The following is an 8,761-nucleotide window of genomic DNA, read 5'->3' as shown; positions in this document are numbered from 1 at the left end:
CCCTAGAGAAAAGCGTTGGTCTGCCATTGAGAGGGAGGCCTTTGCTGTGGTCTGGGCTCTGAAGAAGTTGAGGCCATACCTGTTTGGCATTCACTTCATTGTTCAGACAGACCACAAACCTCTACTTTGGCTAAAACAAATGAAAGGGGAAAATCCTAAATTGTTGAGGTGGTCCATATCCCTACAGGGAATGGACTATACAGTGGAACATAGACCTGGGAGCAGCCACTCCAATGCAGATGGACTCTCCTGATATTTCCACTTAGACAATGAAGACTCATCAGGTCATGGCTAGTCTTATTGTCCTTCATTTGGGGGGGGGTTGGGTAGGAAAGTAGCATCTTGCAATGCATGTTACCCCCATTTTTCACTGTATATATGTTGTTTTAGTTGTATGTGTCACTGGGACCCTGGTAACCCAGGGCCCCAGTGCTCATAAGTGTGCCTGAATGTGTTACCTGTGTAGTGACTAACTGTCTCACTGAGGCTCTGCTAATCAGAACCTCAGTGGTTATGCTCTCTCATTTCTTTCCAAATTGTCACTAACAGGCTAGTAACCATTTTTACCAATTTACATTGGCTTACTGGAACACCCTAATAATTCCCTAGTATATGGTACTGAGGTACCCAGGGTATTGGGGTTCCAGGAGATCCCTATGGGCTGCAGCATTTCTTTTGCCACCCATAGGGAGCTCTGACAATTCTTACACAGGCCTGCCACTGCAGCCTGAGTGAAATAACGTCCACGTTATTTCACAGCCATTTTTACACTGCACTTAAGTAACTTATAAGTCACCTATATGTCTAACCTTTACCTGGTAAAGGTTAGGTGCAAAGTTACTTAGTGTGAGGGCACCCTGGCACTAGCCAAGGTGCCCCCACATTGTTCAGAGCCAATTCCCTGAACTTTGTGAGTGCGGGGACACCATTACACGCGTGCACTACATATAGGTCACTACCTATATGTAGCTTCACCATGGTAACTCCGAATATGGCCATGTAACATGTCTATGATCATGGAATTGCCCCCTCTATACCATCCTGGCATAGTTGGCACAATCCCATGATCCCAGTGGTCTGTAGCACAGACCCTGGTACTGCCAAACTGCCCTTCCTGGGGTTTCACTGCAGCTGCTGCTGCTGCCAACCCCTCAGACAGGCAGCTGCCCTCCTGGGGTCCAGCCAGGCCTGGCCCAGGATGGCAGAACAAAGAACTTCCTCTGAGAGAGGGTGTGACACCCTCTCCCTTTGGAAAATGGTGTGAAGGCAGGGGAAGAGTAGCCTCCCCCAGCCTCTGGAAATGCTTTGTTGGGCACAGATGTGCCCAATTCTGCATAAGCCAGTCTACACCGGTTCAGGGACCCCTTAGCCCCTGCTCTGGCGCGAAACTGGACAAAGGAAAGGGGAGTGACCACTCCCCTGACCTGCACCTCCCCTGGGAGGTGTCCAGAGCTCCTCCAGTGTGCTCCAGACCTCTGCCATCTTGGAAACAGAGGTGCTGCTGGCACACTGGACTGCTCTGAGTGGCCAGTGCCACCAGGTGACGTCAGAGACTCCTGCTGATAGGCTCCTTCAGGTGTTAGTAGCCTTTCCTCTCTCCTAGGTAGCCAAACCCTCTTTTCTGGCTATTTAGGGTCTCTGTCTCTGGGGAAACTTTAGAGAACGAATGCATGAGCTCAGCCGAGTTCCTCTGCATCTCACTCTTCACCTTCTGATAAGGAAACGACCGCTGACCGCGCTGGAAGCCTGCAAACCTGCAACATAGTAGCAAAGACGACTACTGCAACTCTGTAACGCTGATCCTGCCGCCTTCTCGACTGTTTTCCTGCTTGTGCATGCTGTGGGGGTAGCCTGCCTCCTCTCTGCACCAGAAGCTCCGAAGAAATCTCCCGTGGGTCGACGGAATCTTCCCCCTGCAACCGCAGGCACCAAAAAGCTGCATTACCGGTCCCTTGGGTCTCCTCTCAGCACGACGAGCGAGGTCCCTCGAATCCAGCGATGCTGTCCAAGTGACCCCCACAGTCCAGTGACTCTTCAGCCCAAGTTTGGTGGAGGTAAGTCCTTGCCTCACCTCGCTGGTCTGCATTGCTGGGAAACACGACTTTGCAGCTACTCCGGCCCCTGTGCACTTCCGGCGGAAATCCTTTGTGCACAGCCAAGCCTGGGTCCACGGCACTCTAACCTGCATTGCACGACTTTCTAAGTTTGTCTCCGGCGACGTGGGACTCCTTTGTGCAACTTCGGCAAGCACCGTTTCACGCATCCTCGCAGTGCCTGTTTCTGGCACTTCTCCGGGTGCTAGATGCTTCAGTGAGGGCTCTTTGTCTTGCTCGACGTCCCCTCTCTCTTCAGGTCCAATTTGCGACCTCCTGGTCCCTCCTGGGCCCCAGCAGCGTCCAAAAACGACAAACGCACGATTTGCGTGTAGCAAGGCTTGTTGGCGTCCTTCCGGCGGGAAAACACTTCTGCACGACTCCCCAAGGCGAGAGAGACCCGTCCACCAAAGGGCAAGTCTCTAGCCCTTTTCGTTCCTGCATAAACCTCAGCTTCTTCTGTCCAGTCGAAGCTTCTTTGCACCCGCAGCTGGCATTTCCTGGGCATCTGCCCATCTACGACTTGCTTGTGACTTTTGGACTTGGTCCCCTTGTTCCACAGGTACCCTAGATTGGAAATCCACAGTTGTTGCATTGCTGGTTTGTGTCTTTCCTGCATTATTCCTCTAACACGACTATTTTGTCCTTAGGGGAACTTTAGTGCACTTTGCACTCACTTTTCAGGGTCTTGGGGAGGGTTATTTTTCTAACTCTCACTATTTTCTAATAGTCCCAGCGACCCTCTACAAGGTCACATAGGTTTGGGGTCCATTCGTGGTTCGCATTCCACTTTTGGAGTATATGGTTTGTGTTGCCCCTATCCCTATGTTTCCCCATTGCATCCTATTGTAACTATACATTGTTTGCACTGTTTTCTAAGACTATACTGCATATTTTTGCTATTGTGTATATATATCTTGTGTATATTTCCTATCCTCTCACTGAGGGTACACTCAGATACTTTGGCATATTGTCATAAAAATAAAGTACCTTTATTTTTAGTATAACTGTGTATTGTGTTTTCTTATGATATTGTGCATATGACACTAAGTGGTACTGTAGTAGCTTCACACGTCTCCTAGTTCAGCCTAAGCTGCTCTGCTAAGCTACCATTATCTATCAGCCTAAGCTGCTAGACACCCTATACACTAATAAGGGATAACTGGGCCTGGTGCAAGGTGCAAGTACCCCTTGGTACTCACTACAAGCCAGTCCAGCCTCCTACATATTGTTAACGCGTTCTTCAAAGACATTTAATTTCACCGTTGAAATTAGGTTCAAGCTCTTAACTCGAGTAAATATTAAGAAGTGAGAATAAAAATGCTGCCCAACTGCCGTGACATTGCCACCCGCAATGCCGTGACTCGGATTCGAACCGAGGTTGCTGCGGCCACAACGCAGAGTACTAACCACTATACGATCACGGCAAGCTACTTGGGCTCTGAAAAGACTACCCTGGTGTGGCTCTGATAGGCTTAAAAAAGGTCACAGTGTCCATGGAGTGGATAGATTTAGCGTTTGTTTAAAACCCATCTTTTCAAGTTAGATCAGGGTCTTTTCTTTGAGTAGCAGATCACAGCAAATATTTACCTCTCTGCTTCCAGTGACAAGACTCCCCATAAACCAAGAAGCCCAGACTTCTTAACAAGATCCACCACTCTGCCCTGCAAGTCTCAAGTGTTCTATGAGTGCTGGGGTCGGGGAAGTGAACACTGCAAAAACTTAATCCACGTCCGACCAAACTCCTCCAGGCCAGGAGGGGCTCGGAACAGGCCCCCACATATTGTTGTTTTTTTCTTTTCTGGGTGTCTCTTCAGACACATTCAGCTGCTTGGTGCATACTGCTTTAGAGTTGCATTGTGTGAAATGAAGTGGCGTAAACTTGACTAGCAAACAATGGAGTGGTGATGAATGGAGGGTCATAGAAGGGAGTAGATTGAAGTGCAAAGAGTAGAGTGACGTAATGTGTCATAGAATACAGTGGAATATAATGAAGTGGTGTGCCTTGGCATGGCGTTGAATAGCATTGTGAGGAATGGAGTGGCATAGAGCAGAGTGGGGTAGAGAGGAGTGAGGTTGCATAGAATGGCATAGAGTAGCATAGAGTAAAGTAGTGTGGTGTAGAGTGGCATAGTGTGGTGTAGAGTGAAGTGGCATGGAATGGCACAGAGTCAGAGAACAGTGTGTCATGGAGAGGGGTGGCAAAGAATTAGGAGGAGTGGAGTCGGACTGCATGAAGTAGAGTGTTGCGGAGTTGAGTAGCATACAGTCGCGTTGCATGGAGTGACACTGTGGTGTAGAGAGGAGCAGAGTAAAAAGTGGCATAGAGTAGAAAGGCCTACAGGAGAGTAGTGTAGAGTGGCACAGCATAGAGTAGTGTGCAGTAGAGTGGCATAGAGTAGAGCGCATGTAGTGCCATTGAGTGATATTGTGTGAGATGGAGTGGAGTGGAGTACAGTGAAGTGGCATGGAATGAAGTAGTATAGAGTAGAGTGGGAGAGAGTAAAGTGGAGTGGCATAGAGTGAACTAGAGTAGAGCGTAGTGGGATAGAGTGGAGTGGCATGGAGTGGAATGGAGAGGCACAGAGTAGGGTAGAGTGCAAAAGTGTGGAATGGCATGGAGTTGAGTGGAGTGGCATAGAGTAGAGTGGCATTCTGTGGGGTGGATTAGAGTGGCATGGAGTGGCATATAGTAGAGTGGAATAGAGCTTAGTGGTGGAGAGTACAGTGGCTTAGAGTGGAGTATAGTAGCATGGAGTAGAGTAGCGTAGAGTAGAGAGGGGTGCAACGGAGTAGAGTGGCATAGAGTTGAGTGGTGTACAGTGGCGTAGAGTAGAATGGGATAAAATAAAGTGGCGTACAGTAGACTGGAGTAGAGTAGCATAGAGTGGAGAGGCATAGAGTGGAGAGGAGTAAAGTAGAGTGGAATTGTATAGAGTAGAGTTCAGTTGAGTATTCTAGAGTGATGTAGAGCAGAGTGGCATAGAGTCACATAAAGTGGCATTCTATGAAGTAGGGTGGCGTAGAGAGGAATGGAGGGAAGTGGCATAGAGTAGAGTGGAGTGGAGTAGAGGGGCATAGCAGAGAGTGACAGGGTGGAGTGGCATAGAATGGAGTAGCATAAAGTGGAGTGAAGTGGCGTATAGTGGAGTGGTATAGATTAGAGTGGCATAGAGTGGAGTGATAGAGTGGAACAATGTAGATTAGAGTGGAGTAGAACTGAGTAGAGTGGAATGGTATAGAGTTGCACAGTGTAGAGTACAGTGGCACTGAGGGGAGTAGAGTATAGTCATGCAGAGGAATACAGTGTGAGAAAGTAACTAAAGTGTCAATAGAGACGGCGTTTAGGGTGAAAAATAAGCTGTATGCTTGTCATGAATGTTGGAAAGCACATTGCACATCCAAGAATGATACGAAAACACTTTTAAAATATAAAAAATAGCGTACTGTAGAAAGACTAAAAGAACACATGTTCTTGGTCCATCCTCCATGGAGGAATGAACACAAGAAAGGAAGATTCAGTCTATGGGAGCTAAGCAATCGAAATATTGCAAATGTGAGTGACATAGAAAACAATTAATGGTAAGTAAGCTATGGGCGTGTGGTAAGCCCACTGAATTCTAAACAATATGTCTCACAGCACATTCACTGTGTACGCAAGACATAAAAAGGTGTGACTAAGAGAATTCTGAGATTTAGAGCTTGACAGCAATTCACAACCCAACCAAACTGAGCCCTATATAATAATTTACAACAGAGCCAAAGTTCACCTTTTATACCCCCAATGGTGGAGGTAAGATATTCAGCAGACACGTGGTCTCCCAGTGCTAAAGGATTTTGGCTAGATATGAAGTGGGTGAAGTGCCCTGAAAACATTATAAAAGTAGGACACGTGCTATAAGCAGACATCACTTCCTTGGCAAGGCAGAAGAAAGGGCACTTCAGAGGGAGGAAATGAGAGGGCTGAGGAACAGACAGATAGCTCCCCTATGGGCAGAGGTGGCGGGAGCATGGAACACTCCTGACATGACTATGATGACGATGCAGATGGGCCTCTTAACTTGCGGAGTTAGGAGCACGACAAACACACCTCTCCTAGACCTCCCTGGAAGATCATACACTGGGGAGGGTTCCCCTGGGTCCCTTCCCCCCCCCCGGCTGGGCGCCATACAGCTGTAGACACACTCACACGATGCGTAGTTAGGTCTCGGTTTCTGGGCAAGTTGCTTTGCTTGCTTGTTATTTGTTGTAATAAGAGATGATTAGTACCTGACGTGCCAGAGCTGGAAATGGTGGGAACCGACCACCCTGCTCCATGGGCATACAGCGCTGAACCGTAGACCCACAGGAGGCCCACACCACAGATCACAAGCCTGCTTACAGATTTATGCAAGGAACAGCCCTCAGCGTGGTGGTAACATAATATAATAGCAGTAATGGGTAACTGTTCAAAAGTTGTCATGGAAAGGAGATTCATACAGCTCTGCAACCTGTTACAATCCTATGAATAATATGTACCATCTGAAATACCAATAAATAAAAAAAATAAAAAATCTACTGCACAACTTAGGGTAAGGCTGGTGTTGTAGTGGTAGATCTGAGGCCCTAGGAGAGCTGGAGACCCCACAGAGCTACAGCAGCTCAGAAGTCCACTTGGGCTTCATCAGGGACCCGTTTTGTGACTTGAAAACCCATTAATGCAACAATAAAGGGGTGAAGTAAATGTCATCAACATTGCATAAACTGGTGTTCTTTGCATTTTTTTTCATAAATAACAGCGCCTGGAAGCCCTTCTGACTGTGAAGGTTTGTTTAACAAATAGTGTTGTAACAACATAAAAGAGGGGGAACTGTAAGACAGTTGCACAGATAGAAGGACCGATAGAAGGTTAAACAGATCGTCATAAATAAGCCACATGCACTGATGCATCTGTACAGGTTTGTAGACAGAAAGGCAGGTATGTAGCTGTTAGTAAATCATGGATGAGATATAATCAGCGTCACAGAAACCGCTGTAAATCACACGCGCCTGCTTTAGAAAGAACCACGCCACAAAGACATTGGTAGTCAGCATGTAGGCTTTAAAGTGTTAACATAAACAGAGATGGGCAGAAATAGGCAGTAAGGCAGATACCCAGATTGAAATAGAGAGGTAAATAGAAAGCACATGTAGTAATAGACGTGGACCGATAAGTATATAGAGAAGCAGCTGTTGGTACGAAAATGGGATCACATATGATCAACTTTGTGTGGACTGTCAGGATTTGAAAACGGTTGCTTCATACCAAAAAAAACCATAGCGCCAAGATGTCCTCCTCAATGTCCCTATGAGCGTTATAGTGTTAACAAAGCATACAGCCAGGCATCAACACTCTGTTAGACAGGTTCACAGTCACGCACAGGTAGGTGAGCAGATAGATAAGCAGGCACACAGGCAAAAAGATGGATGGACAGATGAATGGATCAATGGATGGACGGACCTCTCTGTTAAACATGAGTCAAATGTAGGGATGGGCGTAACCAGTGTAACTCACTGCAGTGTAATTACGCGAGATTACAGCAACATTATGCAAGGTTGTACAGAATTACACAAGGCTATTTTCCTAGTGCAAAATACACGCTCAGATCCGAAAGGAACCTGATATACACTTTGCACAAGAAAATCGCTCTAAATGCAACAGAACTGGCACAACAGCCGCTGCTCACGCTCTTTTCCTCCGCTCTTGGGTAGATGTCTTTCCCCACATTACTCCAAATTCCACAAAGGAGCGTAATTGTGTAATTCACGATTCGACCACGACTAATAAACTTGGCTTAAGTTTTAAAACTTTCCCTCTAGCTGCCCGGTGATCCGTCGGGTGCAGGATGATGAAGCCAAACGATGATTGGGTGAGTGCGCCTCTCAGTGTCCTTCTCCGTCGCCTCTTTCTTTCAGACCCTTGGGACCTCAGTCTTACTTTCTATACAAATATTTATTTTTAGACCTTTTTTCTTCGCGGCCTGAATTGCTGCAAAAACTGATATTTGACTAGCAGGATCCCTCTCAACATTGAAAGCTACTCCGCGTCAGTACAGGAGCCTCGGCGCTGCAGGTACAGGAGACACAGACATCCATCCCTCTTGCTGACCGGGTCCCGTGAAACCAAACTGTAGCTCATACTTTTCACATCAGGACCGCCACAAACGTAAAAGTGCAGAAAGGTGAAATAAATAATAACATTGTTAACGCGTTCTTCAAAGACATTTAATTTCACCGTTAAAATTAGGTTCAAGCTCTTAACTCATGTAAATATTAAGAAGTGAGAATAAAAATGCTGCCCAACTGCCGTGACTCGGATTCGAACCGAGGTTGCTGCGGCCACAATGCAGAGTACTAACCACTATACGATCACGGCGAGCTACTTGGGCTCTGAAAAGACTACCCTGGTGTGGCTCTGATAGGCTTAAAAAAGGTCAAAGTATCCGTGGAGTGGATAGATTTAGCGTTTGTTTAAAACCCATCTTTTCAAGTTAGATCAGGGTCTTTTCTTTGAGTAGCAGATCACAGCAAATATTTACCTCTCTGCTTCCAGTGACAAGACTCCCCATAAACCAAGAAGCCCAGACTTCTTAACAAGATCCACCACTCTGCCCTGCAAGTCTCAAGTGTTCTATGAGTGCTGGGGTCGG

At 46.9% G+C, this 8,761-nt stretch overlaps 1 non-coding gene across 1 annotated transcript; it reads right to left on the bottom strand.

The window, feature by feature from the left end:
- Positions 1 to 3,448: 3,448 nt before the first annotated feature.
- Positions 3,449 to 3,520, bottom strand: TRNAH-GUG (transfer RNA histidin (anticodon GUG)). Its single transcript has one exon. It is a non-coding gene; the product is annotated as a tRNA-His (tRNA).
- Positions 3,521 to 8,761: the final 5,241 nt, after the last annotated feature.

Source organism: Pleurodeles waltl, chromosome 12, assembly GCF_031143425.1.
Source record: "Pleurodeles waltl isolate 20211129_DDA chromosome 12, aPleWal1.hap1.20221129, whole genome shotgun sequence".
Lineage (NCBI taxonomy): Eukaryota > Metazoa > Chordata > Amphibia > Caudata > Salamandridae > Pleurodeles > Pleurodeles waltl.
This window is presented reverse-complemented; position numbering and strand designations above follow the sequence as displayed.